This window comes from Bos javanicus, chromosome 8 (genome assembly GCF_032452875.1).
Source record: "Bos javanicus breed banteng chromosome 8, ARS-OSU_banteng_1.0, whole genome shotgun sequence".
Lineage (NCBI taxonomy): Eukaryota > Metazoa > Chordata > Mammalia > Artiodactyla > Bovidae > Bos > Bos javanicus.
Window position 1 is genome coordinate 77,102,311 of NC_083875.1, and position 24,671 is coordinate 77,126,981.

Here is a 24,671-nt window from a genome sequence, read left to right on the forward strand (position 1 = left end):
AATAAAGATTGCCAGAAATATCAATAACCTCAGATATGCAGATGATACCACCCTTATGGCAGAAAGTGAGAAACTAAAGAGCCTCTTGATGAAGGTGAAAGAGGAGAGTGAAAAAGCTGGTTTAAAACTCAACATTCAGAAAACAAAGAGCATGGCATCCAGTCCCATCACTTCATGGCAAATAGATGGGGAAACAGTGGCTGACTTTATTTTTGGGGGCTCCCAAATCACTGCAGATGGTGACTGCAGCCATGAAATTAAAAGACGCTTGTTCTTGGAAGAAAAGCTATGACAAACCTAGACAGCATATTAAAAAGCAGAGATGTTACTTTGCCAACAAATGTCCATCAAGCCAAAGCTATGCTTTATCCAGTAGTCATGTATGGGTGTGAGAGCTGGGCCATAAAGAAAGTGCTGAAGAATTGATGCTTTTGAACTGTGGTGTTGGAGAAGACTCTTGCAAGTCCCTTGGTGTGCAAGGAGCTCAAACCAGTCCATCCTAAAGGAAATCAATCCTGAATATTCGTTTGAAGGACTGATGCTGAAGCTGAAGCTCCAGTACTCTGGCTACCTGATGCAAAGAGCTGGCTCATTGGAAAAGACCCTGATGCTGGGAAAAATTGAAGGCAGGAGGAAAAGGGGACGATAGAGGATGAGACGGTTGGATGGCATTACCAACTCAATGGGCATGAATTTGAGCAAGCTCCAGGAGATGGTGAAGGACAGGGAAGCCTGGCGTGCTACAGTCCATGGGGTCGCAAAGAGTGGGACACAACTGAGTGAGTGAACGACAAAACATTTAGACTGCTTTGCAGTTGTGGAAAAAAAAAAATTCCGTGAGGTTATCGTTACATATACAGCCTCTTGTTTACATTTCTCCCCTTTTGTTTCAGTTCATTTGATGGACATCTGAAAGGAAAATTACTTGGTCTAAAGGAATGAATATTATTTCTTAAAATTTACTGGGGGAGAGGTATGTCTCAACCCTTCATTTTATAGATGGGAAATCCAGTTACCTACTATCAGGTCTAAGGCCAGCTCTCCTGATTTTGAGTATTGGGTTCTTAGTGGGGAAGGAAGAATCAAAGAAATGTTCCCAAGATGGATCTACAGTATAATACCAAGTTGGGAGCCAAGTCCACTAGGTAAGCCTGCTTTGGGGCTTCCCAGGTGGCGCAGTGGTAAAGAATCTGCTTGCCAATGCAGGAGATAACATGAGGTGCGGGTTCAGTCCTGGATTTGGAAGATTCCCTGGAGGAGGAAATGGCAACACACTCCAGTATTTTTGCCTGGAAAATTCCATGGACAGAGGAGCCTGGCAGGCAGGTTCCATGGGGTTAACAACTGAGCTATTGATCACGGACATATGCAAGCCTGCTTTTAATGGGTACAGTTCAGGATTTCCTTCTCTTCAAGATGTGCAGGAAATGATGTTACCAAGATGCCAACATGGGTTGTTCCTAACTTCACTCCAGCTCACAAGAACAGCAACTAACAGCCACTCATGAATGAGACACCAACAGAGAAAATCTTAAAACATGGAAGTGAGGCTGAAGTATCCTCCTGCACCAGAGACCAAGATACCCTGCATTCGAAGGGTAAGAGGAACAGTTATGTTGACCACATTGTCTGTTCCCGAAGCTGGCACATTAAACTGAGAGATCGCCTCGGTGGGAAAAGAGAGCTTGGGGTTACATCCAGCTACTTCCCCTGCATTGTGGGTCCCTTTATAGGAGCCCTTATTGTGGATTTCATCCCATAGTATCACTGGGGACTCAGTAGGGCTCAACCACTAGGAATCTATGAGGGAGAAGGGGGCGGGGAGGGACTTCCAACAGTCAGCACTCAGATCTTGGCTGACCAAATCCATACCTGCAGAGACAAGTACTAGTCCCAACCAGTGGCTTTGCTCACCTGCAGAACCAAGTTGATGGTGCACCTGACCAGGGAACTCAGTAGGGTGCAGGACTGCCTGATTTCAGTCCTCAGAGGAGAGTTAGGAGAGCCCTGGAGTCTGGTCTATTCACATCCAGGGAGAAGAAATGAGTCATAGATCCACCCACTGTGGAGTCTAGATCCCAGCCCCTTCCAACGAGAAAGTCTGGGGAAATTTGGAAGTTACCTAAAATGGGCCCTCCCAGTCCAGCCCAGGGAGGAGCTGAGTTATTAGCTCCATCTGACAGGAAGGGCTGGTAAGAATACCTGGAAGCTGCATCACCCAGCAACAATGGAGCTGAGAAATAGGTAGGCAAAGCTCATTACTTTTAGAGCAAAGCAAGTGGCCCAGTTTGGCTATAGAACTTAGGCCCTGGGTCAACTTGATTGATGATGACAGACAGCCTTAGTGGCCTTGGAGCTACTTTTACCACTATGCCTAAATTAGCTTAGTCAGGGAAACTAATTCATAGCCCCATTCATTGCTGAATATAGCCTTTAGTCCACCTGACGAGGGAGCCTTACCAGAGCACAAAAACCTGTGTAGCCCATCCAGCAGCCCTGCTTGCAATATTCCCCAAACAATGAATCATACAGGCACTGGGTCCCATTCTGCTGCCCTACCAGGGTAGGGGAGGTAATCCATACCCCATTTACTACTGAATTTAGTCCCTAGTCCTGACTAGAGAATCCAGACAGCAACAGAACCAATAGTACAGCCTTAGGTGGGCATGCAACCAAGCCAGCAATTCTATCCAGCTGTTATCAGCCAGTGGCAACACCGCCCCAACCCCGCCCCCCTGCCATAGACACCCTCAGAGCTTTAACAGTTGCCTAGCTCCAGTGTTCTTGCCTGGAGAATCCCAGGGACGGCAGAGCCTAGTTGGCTGCCATCTATGGGGTCGCACAGAGTCGGACGCAACTGAAGCGACTTAGCAGCAGCAGCAGCCCCATAATAGACGCTAATAGTAGGTCTCATTTGCCTAAGGATATTGCCAGAAGATACCAGAAACCCAAACTAAGCTGACTAATGAATCCAAAGTGAATCTGCAAAGTCTAGAAGAAGAGGTCACTTATCAGACGCACATATACCAATGTAAGGAATCAAGGATCATGAAAAATCAGGTAAATATGACAACACTAAAGGAAACTAAAAAGGCACTAATAGCCTTAAAGAAATGGAGATCTGTGAACAAAGAATTCAGAATAATGCTCTTAAAGAAGTTTTGTGAATTACAAGAATACACAACACTTAAACAAAATTGGGAAAGCAATGAATAAACAAAATGAGAAGTTCAACAAAGAAATAGAAAACATTAAAAAAAAAAACACAGAAATCCTACAGCTGAAAAATAACTGAATTGAAATTAATAGAGATTTTCAAAAGAAGAATCAGTGACCCAGAAGATAGGCCATTTGAAATTATCCTATCAGAAGCAACTAGAAAAAAGAATGAAAGTGAAGCCAGCCTATAGGACTTATGGGACACAATGAAAAGAAACAGTATTCATATTACAGGAATTCCAGAAAGGGCAGAGGAAAAGGACAGAAAATATATTTAAAGCACGAATGGTTGAAGACTTCCCAAACATGGGAAGAGAAGGAGACCTCAAGATACAAGAGACCAAAGGGATCCTAAAAAGGTTGAACTGAAAAGTACTACACTGACACATATTACAATTAAATTGTCAAGAGTCAAAGAAAAAGAACTTTAAAACCAACAAGAGAAAAATGGTAATACAAGGGAGCTCCCAAAGATGCAGATTTTTCAACACAAACTTTTCAGGCCAGAAGAGAATGGGTTGACATATTCAAAATATTGAAAGAAAGAAACTGTGAACCAAAAATACTACTGGTGAAGCTGTTCTTCAGAAGCTTTCCCAAACAAAAATTGAGGGAATTCATCACCATTAGATATGCTTTACAAGAAATGCTAAAGAGAGGCTGTTGAGTGGAAGTAACAGGATGTTAATTACCATCATAAAAAATAAGATGGCAGTGTAAAACTCACTGGTAATGGTAGAAACATAGTCCAAGTTAGATTGTGTAATATGGTAATACTGGTGCATAATTCACTTACAAATCTAGTTTACAAGTTAAAAAACAAATGTAAAAATAACCGTAACTATAATAATCTTTTATTAGTTATATAATATAAAAATAAGCAAACTGTAATGTCAGTAAGCTAAAATGTGAGGAAGAGGAGAAGTAAAAGTGTGAAGCTTGGGAACTATATTGAAGTTGTTTTTAGCTTACACTAGAGTGTTACAATTTTAAGATATTTTTATGTAAGCTTCACAGTAACTACACGGGGGAAAACCTGCAGTAATTACAAAGGGAACATGATAAAGAAGTCAAGCATACTGATAGCACAAAACATCAAAATAAGAAAAAGATTGCAGGGTAAGAAATAAGGAACAATGAATTTACAAAACAGCCAGGCAATAAGTTAACAAAATGGCAATAGTAAGTCTCCCTTTTTCACAATAACTACTTTAAACATAAGTGGATTGCATTATCCAACCAAAAGACATACAATGGCGAAATAAAAAATAAGACCCAATGATATACTGCTTACAAGAGACTCACTTTAGCCATGAAGACACATAGACTGAGAGAAAAGAGATGGAAAAAGATATTTCAAGGAAATGGCAACCAAAAAAAAGCAGGAGTAGCAATACTTATATCAGACAAAGTAGACTGTAACCTAAAAATGGTAGGGATAGACCAAGAAGGTAATGATAAAGTAGTCAATACATTAAGAAGATATAATAGTTGTATATTTATCATATTTATTTATGTGCCCACCACTGGTGCACCCAATTACATAAATCAAAACCTAACAAGAAACTGACCAACAAGATGGAAGAATAGAAGGACGGAGCTCACCTCTTCTTAACAAAAACACCCAAATCACAACTAACTTCTGAACAACCATGGACAAAACACAAAAAATGTTGAGCATACCAAAAAATATACCCTACATCCAAAGACAAAGAGGCAATGAGACACTAGGAGGAGTGCAGTCACAGTGTAATCGAATTCCATACCTGCCACATGGGTGGCCCACAAACTGGAAAATAATTTCACTACAGAAATACTCCCACAGGAGTCAAAGTCCTGAGCCTCATGTCAAGTTTTCCAGCCAGGGGTTCTGGCAGCAGCAGGAGAATTCCTTTAGAGAATTTGGATTTGAAGGCCAATGGGGATCCCAAAGGACTGGGGCAAACAAAAACTTCATTCTTGGAGGGCTTACAAAAGTCCCATGTACACCAGGACCCAGGGAAAATAGCAGAGACCTCATAAGAGACTGGGCCAGACTCAACTACTAGTATTACAGGGTCTCCTGCAGAGGTGGGGAGTGCCTGTGGCTCACTGTGGGGACAAAGATAGTGGCACGTCTGGGGAGTACTCGTTGGTTGTGAGCCCTCCTCAGTTCAGTTCAGTTCAGTTGCTCAGTCGTGTCCGACTCTTTGTGACCCCATGAATCACAGCACGCCAGGACTCCCTGTCCATCACAAACACCCAGTGTTCACTCAAACTCATGTCCATCGAGTTGGTGATGCCATCCAGCCATCTCATCCTCTGTCGTCCCCTTCTCCTCCTGCCCCCAATCCCTCCCAGCATCAGAGTCTTTTCCAATGAGTCAGCTCTTTGCATCAGGTGGCCAAAGTATAGGAGTTTTAGCTTCAGCATCAGTCCTTCCAATGAACATCCAGGACTGATCTCCTTTAGAATGGACTGGTTGGATCTCCTTGCAGTCCAAGGGCCTCTCAAGAGTCTTCTCCAACACCACAGTTCAAAAGCATCAATTCTTTGGCGCTCAGCTTTCTTCACAGTCCAACTCTCACATCCATACATGACCACTGGGAAAACCATAGCCTTGACTAGATGGACCTTTGTTGGCAAAGTATTATCTCTGCTTTTCAATATACTATCTAGGTTGGTCATAACTTTTCTTCCAAGGAGTAAGAGTCTTAATTTCATGGCTGCAATCACCATCTGCAGTGATTTTGGAGCCCCCCAAAATAAAGCCTGACAGTTTCCACTGTTTCCCCATCTATTTGCCATGAAGTGATTGGACCAGATGCCATGATCTTAGTTTTCTGAATGTTGAGCTTTAAGCCAACTCTTTCAGTCTCCTCTTTCACTTTTATCAAGAGGCTTCCTCTTCACTTTCTGCCATAAGGGTGGTATCATCTGCATATCTGAGGTTATTGATATTTCTCCCAGCAATCTTGATTCCAGCTTGTGCTTCTTCCAGCCCAGCGTTTCTCATGATGGACTCTGCATATAAGTTAAATAAGCAGGGTGACAATATATAGCCTTGACGTACTCCCTTTCCTATTTGGAACCAGTCTGTTGAGGCCACCATTTCCACCCCAAGACCCTGCCCCATTCAACAGCTTGGAGGATCCAGTGCTAGGATGCCTCAGGCCAAAAAACAAACAGGATGGGAACACAGCCCCACAAATCAGCAGACAGGCTGCTAAAAGTCTTTCTGAGCATGGCTCTGCCCACCAGAGAGACAAGACACAGCTCCACCCAATAGTGGAAAGGAAGCCTGCAGAAATCTCTTAGCCTTATCCACCAGAGTGCAGAAAGCAGAAGCAAGAGCTACAGTTCTGCAGCCTGCATAATGGAAATTTCAATCACATAAAGTTAGACAAAATGAGACTTCAGAAAAATATGTCCCAGTTGAAGGAACAAGACAAAACCCCAGAACAACAACTAAGTGAAGTGGAAATAGGCAATCCACCTGAAAAAGAATTCAGAGTAATGATAGCAAAGATGATCTAAGATCACAGAAAAGAATGGAGGTACAGATCAAGGAGATGAAAGGAATGTTTAACAAAGACCTAGAAGAACTAAAAAACAAAGAGATGAACAATACAATAACTGAAATGAAAAATACACTAGAAGGAATCAATAGAACAACTGAGTCAGAAGAACAGGTAAGTGAGCTGGAAGACAGGATGGAGGAAATCACTGTGGCAGGACAAAGGATAAAGAAAAGAAGAAATGAAGACAGTCTGAGAGACTTCTGGGACAACACTAAATATCGGAATAGATAAGAGCTGAAAACTTCCCTAACAATGGAAAGGAAATAGTCACCCAAGTCCAGGAAGCACAGAGAGTCCCAGGTAGGATAAATGCAAGGAAGGACATGCTAAGATACACAGTAATCAAACTGACAAAAATTAAAGAAAAATATATTGAAACAACAAGGGAAAAGTAACAGATTAACATACACAGTTAATTCCCATAAGGTTATCAGATGATTTCTTTGCAGAAGCTCTGTAGGTTGCAAGAGTGGCATAATATATTTACAATGAAGAAAGGGAAGAACCTACAACCAAGAATACTCTACCCAGCAAGGCTCTCTTTCAGATTCAGCAGAGAAATCGAAAGCTAGCAAAAGCAAAAAGAATTCAACACCACTAGACCAGTTGTGCAGCAAATGCTAAAGGAACTTCTCTAAGTGAAAAGGAAAGGCCACTATGAGAAACAAGAAAATTACTAATGGAAAAGCTCACCAGTGAAACTCATGTTCATGAGTGCAGGCAAGAAATTATCTGCACAAAAATGTGATATCAAAACTGGCAATTATGAGAAGAGAGTACAGATACAGGATATAGAAATTAATATAAAATTAAGACCAACAACTTAATATTGTTTACATAGAGAATGCTGTATCAAAACCTCATGGTAATCACATACCAAAAATCCCATGATAGTTACACAAAAAAGAAAAAGGAACCCAAACACAACACTAAAGTTAGAAATCAAATCACAAGAGAACAGGAGTGGACGGCAAGAAAAAAGACCTAAACAAAACAAATCCAAAACAATTAAGAAAATGGCAATAAGAATATATATATTGCTAACTACCTTAAATGTAAATAGATTAAAAGCCCTAAAAAGACACAGACTGACTGAAGAGGCACAAAAATAAGACCCATATTTATGTTGTCTATAAGAGATGCACTTGAGATCTGGGGACACACACAGACTGAAGGGATAGAAAAAGGTGTATCCCATGCAAATGGAAATCAAAAGAAAGCTGGAGTAGCAATACTCAGAAAAAATAGACTGTAAAGATTGTTACAAGAGACAAAGAAGGGTACTACATAGTGATCAAGGGATGAATCTAAGAAGAATATACAACAATTGTAAATATATACACACCCAGCATAGGAGCACCTGAATATATAAGGCAAATACTGACAACTATAAAAGGAGAAATTGACAGTAACACAGTAAGAGTGAGGGACTTAAAAAAAATTATTTTAATTGGAGGCTAATTACTTTACAATATTGTAGTGGTTTTTGCCATACATTGACATTAATCAGCCATGGGTGTACATGTGCCCCTCATCCTGAACCCCGCTCCCACCTCCCTCCCCATCCATCCCTCAGGGTTGTCCCAGTGCACCAGCTTTGAGTGCCCTGTTTCATGCATTGAACTTGGACTGGTGATCTATTTCACATATGGTAATATACATGTTTCAGTGCTATTCTCTCAAATCATACCACCCTCGCCTTCTCCCACAGAGTTCAGAAGTCTGTTGTTTATATCTGTGTCTCTTTTGCTGTCTTGCATATAGGGTCATTGTTACCATCTTTCTAAATTCCATATATATGCATCAGTATACGCTATTGGTGTTTTTCTTTCTGACTTACTTCACTCTGTATAATAGGCTCCATCCAGTTTCATCCACCTCATTAGAACTGATTCAAATACATTTTTAATAGCTGAGTAATATTCCATTGTGTATATCTACCACAGCTTTCTTATCCCTTCATCTGCTGATGGACATCTAGGTTGCTTCCATGTCCTAGCTATTGTAAACAGTGCTGCAACGAACATTGGGGTACATGTGTCTCTTTCAATTCTGGTTTCCTTGGTGTGTATGCCCAGGAGTGGGATTGTTGGGTCGTATGGCAGTTATATTTCCAGTTTTTAAAGGAATCTCTACACTCTTCTCCATAGTGGCTGTACTAGTTTGCATTCCCACCAATAGTGTTAAGAGGGTTCCCTTTTCTCCACACCCTCTCCAGCATTTATTGTTTGTAGACTTTTAGATAGCAGCCATTCTGATCGGCGTGAGATGGTACCTCATTGTGGTTTTGATTTGCATTTCTCTGATAATGAGTGATGTTGAGCATCTTTTCATGTGTTTGTTAGACATCTGTATGTCTTCTTCGGAGAAATGTCTGTTTAGTTCTTTTTTTTTTTTTTCCATTTTATTTTTTTTTTGTGGTTCCCAAATCGCATTCTTTTTTTTTTTTTTAAACTTTACATAATTGTATTAGTTTTGCCAAATTTTGGCCTATTTTTTGATTGGGTCATTTATTTTTCTGGAATTGAGTTGCTGGAGTTGCTTGTATATTTTTGAGATTAATTCTTTGTTAGTTGCTTTGTTTGCCATTATTTTCTCCCATTCTGAAGGCTGTCTTTTCACCTGGCTTATAGTTTCCTTCATTGTGCAAAAGCTTTTAAGTTTAATTAGGTCCCATTTGTTTATTTTTTGCTTTTATTTCCATTACTCTGGGAGGTGGATCATAGAGGATCTTGCTAGAATTTATGTCAAAGAGTGTTCTGCCTATGTTTTCTTATATTTAGATCTTTAATCCATTTTGAGTTTACTTTTGTGTATGGTGTTAGAAAGTGTTCTAGTTTCATTCTTTTACAGGTGGTTGACTTTTTACACCCCATTTTCATCAATGGACAAATCATCCAGAAAATCAATAAGGAAACACAGGCCTTAAATGACACATTAGAGCAAATTATCTTAATTGGTGTTTATAGAGCACTCCATTCAAAAGTAGCAGAAATCACATTCTTCTCAAGTGCACATGGAACATTATCCAGGATTGACCACACACTGGGCCACAAGGTGAGCTTTGGTAAACTTTAAAAAACTCAAATCATATCAAGCATCTTTTCTAAGCAAAATGCAAGGAAACTAGAAATCACCTACAAGTAAAAAACTGTGAAACATATAAACATGTGGAGGCTAAACAATATGCTCTTAAAGAAGCAGTGGATCACTGAAGAAATCAAAGAGAAATAAATAAATACCTAGAGACAAATGAAAACAAAAGCACAATGATCCATGGGGAGCAACAAAATTAGTTATGAGAGAAGTTTATAATAACAATCTTACTTCAGGAAACAAGAAACATGTCAACAAGCAACCTAATCTTATACCCAAAGCAACTAGGGAAAGAACAAACAAAACTACAAATTAGCAGAAGGGAAGAAATGATAAATATCACAGCAAAAATAGAGACAAAGAAAATAATAGAAAAGATCAATGAAACTAAAAGCTGTTTTTTTTTTTAAATTGATAAATCTTTAGCCAGATTTATCAAGAGACAGGGAGAGGGCTCAAATCAATAAAATTAGAAATGAAAAAGGACACTACAGAAATACAAAGGATCATGAGACTACTACAAGCAACTATATGCCAATATAACAGACAACTTGGAAGAATGGATAAGATCTTAGAAGGTTACAATCTTCCCAAGACTGAATTAAGAAGAAATAGAAAATATAAACAGACCAATTATAAGTACTAAAATTGAAACTGTGATTTTAAAACTCCCAACAAAAGTCCAGAACCAGATGGTTTCACAGGTGAATTCTGTTGAACACTTAAGAGTTAACACCTGTCTTTCTGAAACATTCCAAAAACATTTCAGAGGAAGGCCACTATCTCTAAGGCCACTATACCCTCACACCAAAATCAAAGAGAACATGCAAAGAAAATTGCAAAGGTCAATATCATTGATGAACATGGACACAAAAGTCTTTGACAAAATGCCACCAATCTGAATCTATCAATACATTAAAAGGATCATACACATGGTCAAGTGAGATTTATCCCAGGGATGCAAAGATTTTTTAGTATCTACAAGTCAATTATTGTGATATAAATATGTCAACAAACTGAAGAATAAAAACCATATGATCTTCTCAATAGATGCAGAAAAAAATTTAATAAAATTCAACACCAATTTATGATTAAAAAAAAAAACTCTCCAGAAAGTAGGCATAGAGGGAACATCAGGTCACTCACTCAGTTGTGTCCAACTCTTTGCAACCCCATGGACTGCAGCACATCAGGCTTCCTTGTCCATCACCAACTACCGGAGCATGCTCAAACTCATGTCCATAGAGTCAGTGATGCCATCCAACCATCTCATCCTCTGTTGTTCCCTTCTCCTCTTGCCTTCAGTCCTTCCCAGCATCAGGATTTTTTCCAGTGAGTCAGTTCTTTGCATCAGGTGGCCAAAGTATTGGAGTTTCAGCTTCAGCATCAGTCCTTCCAATGAATATTCAAGACTGATTTCCTTTAGGATGGCTTGGTTGGATCTCTTTGCAGTCCAAGGGACTTTCAAGAGTCTCCTCCAATACATAGTTCAAAACCATCAATTCTTCAGTGCTCAGCTTTCTTAGTAGTTTAACCCTCACATCCATACATGACTACAGGAAAAACCATAGCTTTGACTAGACAGAGCTTTGTTGGTAAAGTTGTGTCTCTGCCTTTTAATATGCTGTTTAGGTTGGTCATAACTTTTCTTTCAAGGAGCAAGTGGTCTTTTAATTTCATGGCTGCAGCCACCATCTGCAGTGATTTTGGAGCCCCCAAAATAAAGTCTCTCACTATTTCCATTGTTTCCGCATCTACTTGCCATGAAGTCATGGGACCGGATGCCATGATCTTAGTTTTCTGAATGTTGAGCTTTAAGCCAACTTTTTCACTCTCCTCTTTCACTTTCATCAAGAGGCTCTTTAGTTCTTCTTTGCTTTCTGCCATAAGTGTGGTATCATCTGCGTATCTGAGGTTATTGATAATTCTCCAGGCAATCTTGATTCCAGCTTGTGCTTCATCCAGCCCAGCATTTTGCATGATGTACTCTGCATACAAGTTAAATAAGCAGGGTGACAATAATACGGCTTTGATATATTCCTTTCCTGATTTGGAACCAGTTTGTTGTTCCATGTCCAGTTCTAACTGTTGCTTCTTGACGTGCATACAGATTTCTCAGGAGGCAGGTCAGGTTGTCTGGTATTCCCATCTCTTGAAGAATTTCCCACAGTTTATTGTGATCCACACAGTCAAAGGCTTTGGTATAGTCAATAAAGCAGAAGTACATGTTTTTCTGGAACTCTCTTGCTTTTTAAACGATCCAAAAGATGTTGGCAATTTGATCTCTGGTTCCTCTGCCTTTTCTAAATCCAGCTTGAACATCCGGAAGTTCATGGTTCATGTACTGTTGAAGCCTGGCTTGGAGAATTTTGAGCATTACTTTGCTAGTGTGTGAGATCAGTGCAATTGTGCAGTAGTTTGAGAATTTTTTGGCATTGCCTTTCTTTGGGATTGGAATGAAAACTGACCTTCTCCAGTCCTGTGGCTACTGTTGAGTTTTCAAAAAATACTGGCATATTGAGTGCAGCACTTTCACAGCATCATCTTGTAGGATTTGAAAGAGCTCAACTAGAATTCCATCACCTCCACTAGCTTTGTTCATAGTGATGCTTTCTAAGGCCCACTTGACTTCACATTCCAGGATGTCTGGATCTAGGTGAGTGATCACACCATCATGGTTATCTGGGTCATGAAGATCTTTTTTGTATAGTTCTTCTGTGAATTGTTGCTACCTCTTCTTAATATCTTCTGCTTCTGTTAGGCCCATACCATTTCTGTCTTTTATTGTGCCATCTTTGCATGAAATATTCCCTTGGTATCTCTAATTTTCTTGAAGAGATCTCTAGTCTTTTCCATTTTATTGTTTTCCTCTATTTCTTTGCACTGATCACTGAGGAAGGCTTTCTTATCTCTCCTTGCTATTCTTTGGAACTCTGCATTCAAATGGGTATATCTTTCTTTTTCTCCTTTGCCTTTCACTTCTCTTCTTTTCTCAGCTATTTGTAAGGCTTCCTCAGACAACCATTTTGCCTTTTTACACTTCTTTTTCTTGGGGATGGTCTTGATCCCTGCCTCCTGTACAATATCATGAACCTCTGTCCATAGTTCTTCAGGCACTCTATCAGATCTAACTCCTTGAATCTGTTTGTCACTTCCACTGTATAATAATTGTAAGGGATTTGATTTAAGTCATACCTGAACAGTCTAGTGGTTTTCCCTACTTTCTTCAATTTAAGTCTGAATTTGGCAATAAGGAGTTCATGATCTGAGCCACAGTCAGCCACAGTCTTGTTTCTGCTGACTCTATAGAGCTTCTCCACCTTTGGCTGCAAAGAATATCATCAGTCTGATTTCGGTATTGATCATCTGGTGATGTCCATGTGTAGAGTCTTCTCTTGTGTTGTTGGAAGAGGGTGTTTACTATGACCAGTGGGGGAAAAAATGTCCTTTTCATTATAGGGGACTGGAATGCAAAAGTAGGAAGTCCAGAGATACCTGGAATAACAGGCAAATTTGGCCTTGGAGTACAAAATGAAGCAGGGCAAAGGCTAACAGAGGGAACATAACATAATAAAGATCATATATGACAAACCTATAGCCAACATCACACTCAACAATGAAAAGTAATCATTTCCCCTAAGATCAAGAACAAGATAAGGATTATGTGCCAGCCTGGATAGGGGTGGGGTTTGGGGAAGAATGGATACATGTTTTTGTATGGCTGTGTTCCTTCGCTATTCTCCTGAAACTGTCACAACATTGTTAATCAGTTATACTCCAATACATGTGCTTTGGTATTAAAAAATTAAAATTAAGAAAAATATCTTTTAAAAAAATACAAGGATGTCTACTCTAGCCACTTTTATTCAACATAGTTTTGGAATTCCTAGCCATGGCAATCAGAAGAGGAAAAATGAAAGGAATCTAAATTAGAAAAGAAGAAGTAATACTGATTTTAAAAAACCTAACACTGTGGGTTAAGGAACTAGAAAAAGGTGGTCAAACTGAGCACAATATTAACAGCAGAAAGTAAAAACTAATGATTAGAGCAGAAATAAAATATATCACAGGAAAATAGGAAAGATTAACCAAATTAAGAATTAGTTCTTTGAAAAAATAAACAGAATTGACAAAACTTTAGCTGGATAACCAAGGAAAAAAAGATAGAGGACTCAAATTAACAAAATTATAAATGAAAAAAAGAAACACGGCAGCTGATACCACATGAATAAGAAGAATCATAAAAGGCTACTGTGAAGAAATATTGATATATGCCAACAAACTGGACAGCCTAGAAAAATGGAAAAATTCTCAGAAACATGCAAACTACCAAGACTGAAACAAGAAATAGAAAGTCTGAATAGACTAATTACTAGTAAGGAGATTGAACTGGTAATCAAAAATCTCCCCATAAAGAAAAACCAAGGACCAGATCACTTCACCTGCAAATCTTAAGGAAGAATTAACACCAACCCTTTCTAACTCTTTCAAAAAAATCAAAGAGAAGGGAACACTCCCAGTCTTATTTTATGAGGCCCTTATTACCCTGATACCAAAGCCAAAAGGGACACTATCAGAAAACTATAGACCAATATCCCTCATGAATATTGATGCAAAAACTCTTTATACTAGGAAACCGAATCCAGTAACACATGAAAGGAATCATGTGCTGTGATCAAATGGGATTTATACTTGGCATAGCAAGGATGGTTCAACATATGCAAATCAATGTGATATGTCAAATTAACAAAATGAAATAAAAATCATATGATCATCTCAATAGATGGAGAAAAAGCATTTGACAAAATTCAACATCTCTTTATATGATATAAACTCAACAGATTAGGTATAGAAAGAATGTACCTCAACATAAAGAAGGCCATATATGATAAGCCCATGGCTAACATACTTAATGGTGAAAGATTGAAAGCTTTTCCTCCAAGATCATTAACAAGGCAAAGGTGCCCATTCTTACCATTCCTATTCAGCACAATACTGGAAGTCCTTGCTAGAGCTGTCAGGCAAGAAAAATAAATAAAAGGCATCAAAATTGGAAAGGAAGAAGTAAAATTATCTCTATTTGCAGGTGACATGTTTTTATACACAGAAAATCCTAAAGACTCCACCAAAGGCTATTAGAACTAATCAGTGAATTCAGTGCAGTTGCCCAATACAAATTTAGCATGCAAAAACTAGTAGTGTATCTTCATACTAACAACAAATTACCTGGAAAAAATGATCCTGTTTAAAACAGTATAAAAAACAGTAAAATATTTAGGAGTAAACTTAGCCAGAAGGTGAAAGATCTCTATTCTGAAAACTGTAAGACACTAATTAAGGAAACTGAAGAAGACAAAGTAAATAGAAAGGTATCCCTTGTTCATGGATTGAAACAATTAATATTGTCAAAATGTCAATACTATCAAAGCCATTTTTGGATTCAGTGCAGTCCCTATCATAATTCCAATGAACTTTTTTTTTACAGAAGTAGAAAAAAACCACTCTGCCAGGCTCCTCTGTTCATGGGATTCTCCAGGCAAGAATACTGGAGTGGATTGCCATTCTCTTCCCCAGGGGATCTTCCCGACCTAGGGATTTAACCTGGGTTTCCTGCATTGCAGGCAGATTCTTAACCATCTGAGCCACCAAGGAAGCCCCTATATGGAACCACAGAAGACTCTAAATATATACCAAAGCAATCCTGAGAAAGGAGAACAAAGCAGAAGCAACACACTTTATGATTTCAAGCTGTTCTATATATAAAACTACAATAATCAAAATGGTATAGTACTGGTATAAAGACAGACAAATCAGTGGGACAGAATCTTGAGCCCAGAAATACACCCAAGCATATTACTCAAATAATATTTGACATGGGAGGCAAGAATACTCAGTGAAGAAAAGACTTTTCAATAATGGTGCTGGGAAAATTGGCTATTCACATGTGAAAGAATGGAACTACACCCAGAGCTTCCACTACTCACAAAAATTAACTTGCATTGGATTAACAACTTAAATGTAAAACCTGAAGCCGTGAAACTCCAGAAGAAAACGTGGTGGTGATGGGGGGAGGGTAAAGCTCCTTGACATAAGTCTTGGCAATGATTTTCTATATATGACACCTAAAGCACAAGCAACCGAATCAAAAACAAGTGGGACTACACCAAACTAAAAAGCTCCTGGAAACAAGAAGCAAACAACGATGTGAAAAACAACCTATGGAATGGGAAGAAAAATATTTCCAACCTATATCTGATTTAGGAGTTAATATCCAAAATATACGAAGAACTCATACAACTCAATAGTAAAAGAACAAATAATTTGATTTGAAAATGGGCAAAAGGTCTCAAAAGACTTTTTTTTTTCTAAAGGGGATACACGAAAGACCAACAGTTACATGAAACTATGTTCAGCATCATCAATAATTAGGGAAATGCAAATCAAAACCACAATGATATATTATGTCATGCCTTTTAGAATGGTCATCATCAAAATGACAAGTAGTAACATGCTAGTGCGGATGCAGAGAAAAGGAAACCTTGGTGCACTGTTGGTGGGATTGTAAACTGGTTCAGGCACTATAGAAAATAATACAGAGATTCCTCAAAAAGTTAAAAACTGAACTACCATACAATCTAACAATTCCACTTCTGAGAATATATCAGAAAGAAACAAAAACATTGACTTGAAAAGACATCTGCACCCCTGTGTTTGAAGCAGGATAATTTACAATAGTCAAGACATGGAAACCACCTAAGTGTCCATTTATCTGTGAATATGTATACAAAAAGCAGTTACACACACACACTCAACACTAGAATATGATTCAGCCACCAAAAAAATGAGACAATCTTACCATTTGTGACAACATGGATGAATCTGGAATGCATTATGCTAAATGATATAAGTTCAGGTAGAGGAAAACAAACACTATATGATCTCATGTATATAAAGAATCTAATTAAAAAAAAACTCATTGAAAAAGGAATCAGATTTGTGACTATCAGAGGCAGGGAGTAATGAGGGAGAAGCAGAGGAAGAGTTAACAGATACAAATTTCTGGTTATAAGTAAGTACTAGGAATATAATGTACAACATGGTAACTATAGTTAATACTGCTATATGATATATATGAAAGTTGTTAGAGTAGGTCCTAAGATCCCTATCACAAGGAAAAAATTTTTTATTTTTGTTGTATCTATATGAGATGATGGATGGTAACTAAAGGTAGTGCAGTAATCATTTCACAACATTTGTAAGTCAAGCCATTATGCTGTATCAGTCAGTCAGTTCAGTCGCTCAGTCGTGTCCAACTCCTTGTGACCCCATGGACTGCAGCATGCCAGGCCTCTCTGTCCATTACCAACTCCTGGAGTTTACTCAAATTCATATGCTATATACCCTAAGCTTATATAATGATGTATGTCAATTGTATCTCAATAAAACTGGGGGAAGATGATGTGCAGGACTGAATTAATGCTTTTATCTTTGAAATATCAGGAGCTATTTCCTGATAGCTCTGATATGACAGTACTGAGCATCTTAGACGAAAGATACCATAAAACATGCAAGCAAAATAAAAAGGGCCAACAAGCACATGAAAATATGTTCAATGTCATTAATCGTTACCACAATAAGATAGCACTTCACACCCACTAGAATGGCTATTATTTTTTAAAATCTGAAGATAACCAGTCTTGGTTAAGGGTAAGGAGGAACTGGAACACTTGAACATTGCTGATGGGATTTTAAAATGGTTTAGCTGCCATAGAAAGCAGTTTGATAGTTCCTTAAGTCAGATGATTACCATACAATCCAGCAGTTCTATTCCCAGGTATATATAACTCCAAAGAATTGAACACAAGTATCCAAATACTTGTACAGAAATGTTCAAAGCAGCACTAATTCAAGTTAAAAATCAGAAACAATCCAAATGTCCATAAATGGATGAATAGATAAAATGTGGCTTATTCATATGATGGACTATTATTCAATTGTTGCAGATATATGACAACATAGATGAATGTCAAAAATATGCTGAGTGAAAGTAGATATCACAGAACCTCACATAACATATGATTTTATTTATCTCTATATGAAATATCCAGAACAGGTAAATCCATAGAGACAGGGATTGTACTGATGGTTGCCAGGGGCTGAGGGAAGGGATGAATGAGGAGTGTCTGCTTAACGGGTATCAGGTTTCCTTTTGATGTGATGAAAATGTTTTGGAACTAGATAGAGATGTAAGTTGCAAAGCTCTGTGAATGTACTAAATGGTACTGAATTTTTCATGTTCAAATGGTTGTTTTTATGTTGTGACCTTCACTTCAATAAAAATAAAAAAAATAAACACAAGCTGTAATTTTCCTACCACCAGATAATATTCTATGAAACTTGAAGGGAGATAATGTTCACAGTGTAGACAGGAGTTAGGACTTTCTGGAATACTGCTTATTTACATATCTGGTATTCCATATCCCCAAAAGAAGGGTCATTTTACTCTCCTACTTGGGAAAGCAGTGAAACATATTGTATATGAGTGGTATTACTGCTTTAGGAAGACCACTCCTATTCCCCTTTGGCTATTTTCACCATCCTATGGTCACACAGATCTTCCATGTCTTACTTACCTAAGGCATTTTCTCATATAAATGGTTTTTCCTCCTTAAGTCTCCTTTTCCTAATATGTAACCTGTTCTCCCTAGGCCTTCTGCTTTTCATATCTTTCTCCTAAAACAAGAGGAAAGGGAAACCTCAAGTTTCCAGACTTGATTATTTTGTTGATGGCAACTCTGGTCTACCAGTTGCTCACACCAAAAAATTTTGACTTCTTCTGTTTACTTTCACAATGGACCTGTTAGCAACTTCTATGTCTCCACCTTCAAAACATACCCAGAATTGGACCACACTTTGTACAATGTCCACTGCCACCAACCTGGTCCAAGCCACCATCTTTCTCATTTAGATTATGACAGTAGCATCCCATCTAATCCCCCTGCCTCAACCCCTGCCTGTGTAAGGGTCACTGTCAACTTGGCAGCGGGAGTCATCCTCTGAAAGCAGTGTGGATTCGATCATGTCACTCAACTGCTCAGGGTCCTCTCATGGTTTAGTATCTTCCTCAGATTATAAGCCAAGTCCTTGCAGGGGTGTCTAGGACCCTACTCAGTGAGCCCTCTTCTCCTCTCCTAACTGCTGAGGTGACCTTGTTATTCTAGGACACTTCCCCTTGTTCACTTGACTCCAGCCACAGAAGACTGGCTGTCCCTCACATATGCTCTTTCTTGCTGTTCCTTCTGCTTGGAGTACTCTTCCTTCAGGCAGGTTCATACACTCTCCCTCTTTTTGTAGGTTGTTAAATGTCACCTTCTCAGTGACACTATGTAAAATTTCAGTCTGTCTCCCCATCACTCTCTATTCCCCTTTCCTTATTTATTTTTATTCTGAGAAATCTAGGATCTAAGGACGAAAAACAGAGCACTGGCAAAATGAAGTATTGGTTTCTGGGGGAGACATAATCATGGTCATTAGTCCAGGGTCACAAAAGTCAAACCTGTATGGAGTAGGCAGGTGCTTAACATGAATGAGTAAGGGCCAGGTATGGGATGGTAGGGAGTGGTGGTGATTGGGGGAAAATGGACCATATTGAGCTCTGTTTGAAAGCTTTATTATTCAAATTTTAAAAAACATCTGTGCAGTCTACACAAAATGTACCTGTGAGTATTTTTAGGCCTATAAAAATCAAAGTCAACAAGAGAGTCTGAAATGCAGTAGTACTTGAGTGCAATCTCAAAGATGACAGAATGATCTTGTTCATTTCCAGAGCAAACCATTCAACAACACAGTAATCCAAATCTATGCCCCAACCACTAATGCCGAAGAAGCTGCAATTGAATATTTCTATGAAGACCTACAAGACCTTCTAGGATTAACACCAAAAAAAGATGTTCTTTTCATCATAGGGGACTGGAATGCAAAAGTAGAAAGTCAAGAGATACCTGGAGTAACAGGCCAGTTTGGCCTTGGAGTACAAAATGAAGCACAACAAAGGCTAACGGAGTTTTCCAAGAGAAAGCACTGGTCATAGCAAACACCCTCTTCCAACAAACAACACAAGAGATGAATCTACACATAGACATTACTAAATGGTCAACACTGAAATCAGATTGATTATATTCTTTGCAGCCGAAGATGGAGAAGCTCTATACAGTCGGCAAAAACAAGACCTGGGGCTGACTGTGGCTCAGATTATGAGCTCCTTATTGCAAAATTCAGGCACAAATTGAAGAAAGTAGAGAAAACCACTAGATCATTCAGGCATGACTTAAATCAAATCCCTTACGATTATACAGTGGAGGTGACCAATAGATTCAAGGGATTAGATCTGGTAGACAGAGTGCCTGAAGAACTATGGATGGAAGTTTGTAACACTGTACAGGAGGTGGTGACCAAAACCATCTTCAAGAAAAAGAATGCAAGAAGGCAAAGTGGTTGTCTGAGGAGGCCTTAAAAATAGTTGAGAAAAGAGGAGAAGTGAAAGGCAAAGACATACCCAACTGAATGCAGAGTTCCAGAAAATAGCAAGGAGAGATAAGAAAGCCTTCTTAAGTGAACTATGCAAAGAAATAGAGGAAGACAATAGAATGGGAAAGACTAGAGATCTCAAGAAAATTGGAGATAACAAGGTACTTATATTTCATGCAAAGATGGGCACAATAAAGGGCAGAAATGGAAAGGACATAACAAAAGCAGAAGAGATTAAGAAGAGATGGCAGGAATACACTATGCAAAAAAGGCTTAATGATCTGATAACTGTGATGGTGTGGTCATTCACCTAGAGCCAGACAATCTGGAGTGTGCAATCAAGTGGGCCTTAGGAAGCATTACTATGAACAAAGCTAGTGAAGGTATTTCAAATCCTAAAAGATACTGCTGTTAAAATTCAGCACTCAGTATGTCAGCAAATTTGGAAAACTCAGCAGTGGCCACAGGGCTGGAAAAGGTCAGTTTTCATTCCGATCCCAAAGAAAGGCAATGCCAAAGAATGGTCAGACTACCATACAGTTACACACATTTCACATGCTAGCAAGGTAATGCTCAAAATCCTTCAAGCTAGGCTTCATCAGTATGTGAAACAAGAACTTCCAGATGTTCAAGCTGGATTTGGAAAAGCTAAAGGAATCAGAGATCAAATTGCCAACATCCGCTGGATCATAGAAAAAGCAACAGAATTCTAAAAAAATCTGCTTCATTAACTACACTAAAACCTTTGATTGTGTGGATCATAACAAACTGTAAAATTCTGAAAGAGATGAGAATACCAGACCACCCTGTCTCCTGAGAAGCCTGTATGCAGGACAAGAAGCAACAGTTAGAATCAGACATGGAACAATAGATTGATTCAATCTATTAAACCAATAGAGAAGGGAGTACGTCAAGGCTGCATATTGTCACCCTGCTTATTTATCTTATTTGCAGAGTACATCATGGGAAATGCTGGGCTGGAAGAAACACAAGCTGGAATCAAGATTGTTGGGAGAAATATCAACAAACTCAGATATGCAAATGATACCACTTTAATGGCAGAGAGTGAAGAGGAGCTAAAGAGCTTCTTGATGAGGGTGAAAAAGGAGAGTGAAAAAGCTGGCTTAAAACTCAACATTCAAAAAATGAAGATCATGGCATCCACTCCTGTTACTTCATGGCAAACAGTTGGGGGAAAAAGTGGGAACAGTGACAGATTTTATTTTCTTGGGCTCCAAAAATCACTGTGGACAGTGACTGCAGCCACAAAATTAAAAGACACTTGCTCCTTGGAAAAAATAGCTATGACAAACCTAGACAGCATATTAAAAAGGAGAGACATCACTTTGCCAACAAAGGTCCATATACTCAAAGCTGTGGTTTTTTCAAGTAGTCATGTATGGATGTGAGAGTTGGACATAAAGAAGGCTGAGTGCTGAAGAATTGATGCTTTTGAACTGTGGAGCCGGAAAATAGTCTTGATAGTCCCTTGGACAGCAGGGAGAGCAAACCAGTCAATCGGAAAAGAAATCAACCCTGAATATTCATTGGAAGGATTGATGCTGAAACTCCAATACTTTGCCCACCTGATGCGATGAGCCAACTCACTGGAAAAGACTCTGATGCAGGGAAAGATTGAGGGCAGGAGGAGAAGGGGGTGACAGAGGATGATACAGTTGAATGGCATCACTGACTCAATTGACATGAGTTTGAACAAACTCTGCAAGATAGTAAAGGACAGGGAAGCCTGGTATGCTACAGTTCACGGGGTTGCAAAGAGTCGGACACAACTTAGCGACTGAAGGACAACAAGGCTTCTGGTCTATAAATGCTGCTAGGTAAATGCAGTGACAGAATAAGCTAGATTCCTGACGTTTCAGTCACCTAAGTGCTCCAGTACTTTGATCTCAACAACAAAAGTATTCACTTATTTTTGTAGAAAGGAGGAGGTAGGCATGGAAATAAATGCTTTCTTCCCTGTCATAGTTTTTCTGACCACTAGCATTAGATGTGCTGGAGTTTCATATTACTTTGCCCCTCATCTCTGTGCTCACATTTTAAGGTAGTGGGATGCAGTGGAAAGTAGACCAAAGGTTGGACAGCCAAGCTCTGCCACTTATGAGATTTTAGTTCTTAAGTTACTTCCATTGACAGATGAATGGATAAAGAAGATGTAGTACACATATACAAGGGAATTTTACTCATAAAATGAAACAATGCCATTTGGATGGACATGGATGGTCCTGGAGATTATCATACCAGGTGAAGTAAAGTCATAAAGAGAAAGACAAATATGATATCACTTATATGTGGAATAAAAAATGATACGATTGAACTTATTTACAAAACAGAAACAGACTCACAGACTGAAAACAGACTTGTGGTTACCAAAGGGGAAAGGTCAATGCAGGGGTGGGGGATAAATTAGGATGTTGGGATTAGCAGATACAAACTATATATAATAGATAAATAGCAAGGATCTACTCTATAGCAAAAGGAACTCTACTCAATATTCTATAACAACTTACATGGGAAAAGACTGAAAAAAGAATAGATACAAAGTATATGTATGTGTATAACTGAATCACTTTGTTGTATACCTGAAATTAAGACAATACTGTAAATCAACTATACTCCAATATAAAATGAAAATTTTTTTAAATTGACAGAGCTCAGTTTGTTTAACCACAAAATAAAAGTAACTCCTACCTCATAAGGCTGGGTGAGGGCTACACAAAATTATGGATGCATAAGTGCTATCTGTATCAAAAAAGTTTTAGGAATTAGATGTTACTATCTTACCAAAGAATATTAGGTTACATTGATCTATACCAAGCAATATGTACATTTGGTCTGTTATGAAGCAGTATCATTTTATAACCATGTAGATTAGTTTTCTTATAAATCCACTCATACAGAGTGTACAAGGAAAACTGCATTATAGTTATCCATATTTTCTTAATATTCTTTATATGATAGATGCTTAAAGTTTCTTTCCTACATGCCCTTTTTTGATAAATTCTAACAATGTCCAAAGAAGCAGAACTGTTAAATTAGTAAGACGACCTACATTGTTTCATTAAATTTCTTTTACTTCATCTATACATGAGAAGCCTCCTGGATGTATCCACAAAGCTTAATGGCTGAAAACTTTTTTTAGAAATGATAAAACAATGATTAAGGAAAAGGAAATAGCTTTCAAATTTATATAATTATGCAGCCCAATTAGAAGTTCTGACACATAGGAAACAAAAAATGTTGACTATTGCAATTATATTTTAGTATAGTAATATAACTGTTTTTATATCATTACCATCATTATTCAACTTGAAGAAATACTTTATGAAGTGAAGTAGCAAGAATCAAAAGATGCTGAAGGAGAAGACTGGCCATCATTGATGGACAGGCAGTGTGCCTGTTGTGTATGGTCAAGCAGGTTGCACACTGCTCATTCCAGTCAACACCTTTCACATGATCCCAATGTGATGGCACTTCCTAAAGACACGCCATTTACCACAACACAGCCTACTCAGCCGGCTGCTGACAGATGCTGTTGCTGAAAATACTGTTCTTTATCTTATTGCGAAGGCAAAACATAGAGACCTTTTTTAGTACAGCAGCAAAATTAGTAGCAGGTAAAAATGGAATAAGCATTGCTCACATTTACATTCAGAAGTCAGCTCTCTATTAACACTGAGCATATTTGTGACCGAGTCCAAAGACCACAGCTGCAATTACCAGCAACTTGTATGGTACAAAACAGCTAAAGACAATGGCTAATGGTCGTTATCTAGTTTGCCTGTGTATGAATGAAACAGTGCAGTATCGGGTGTCACCAGAGCAGATGTCTTAAAATGAAGATAACAGGAACCCCTATCTATCTCATGAGTTTGTGGAAAGGCTCAAAAGTATGTTGAAATGTGAGAAAGCCCTTGGCAATATCAATATCAGAGTATTGTTATTTGCGTTTATCCACACTAACTTCCTTAGCCAAGACTTTGGGTTACCTGGGGTAACTTTACACCCCTTTGGCAATGCCTTTCCTATCTGGAACCTACCATTGTTGCTGCTGACATTTGGCTGAAACCAAACTGGCTCACTTTGCAGGAGACACTCTTTCAGCCTTGTTGCTTGCTCTCCCTGCCATGACCACACAGTCCTCACCCTGGGAACATTGGGCCTTTCTCTATGATGAAGGCTTTGGCAAATGGCATCTTTGGGACCCACCACTCTGGTTCCCTCTGTGGCACTCCAAGTCACCCTATGCTG

The 24,671-nt window shown here is 38.8% G+C and overlaps 1 protein-coding gene and 1 long non-coding RNA gene across 5 annotated transcripts in view; one reads left to right on the forward strand and one right to left on the reverse strand.

Annotated features, from left to right (window-relative positions):
- The window catches only part of LOC133252963 (uncharacterized), a 111,001-nt gene that overhangs the window by 51,442 nt on the left and 34,888 nt on the right, over positions 1-24,671 (forward strand). The gene's annotated exons all lie outside the window — the stretch shown is intronic.
- FRMD3 (FERM domain containing 3) overlaps positions 1-24,671 on the reverse strand; it is a 347,210-nt gene that overhangs the window by 6,068 nt on the left and 316,471 nt on the right. The window lies entirely within an intron of this gene.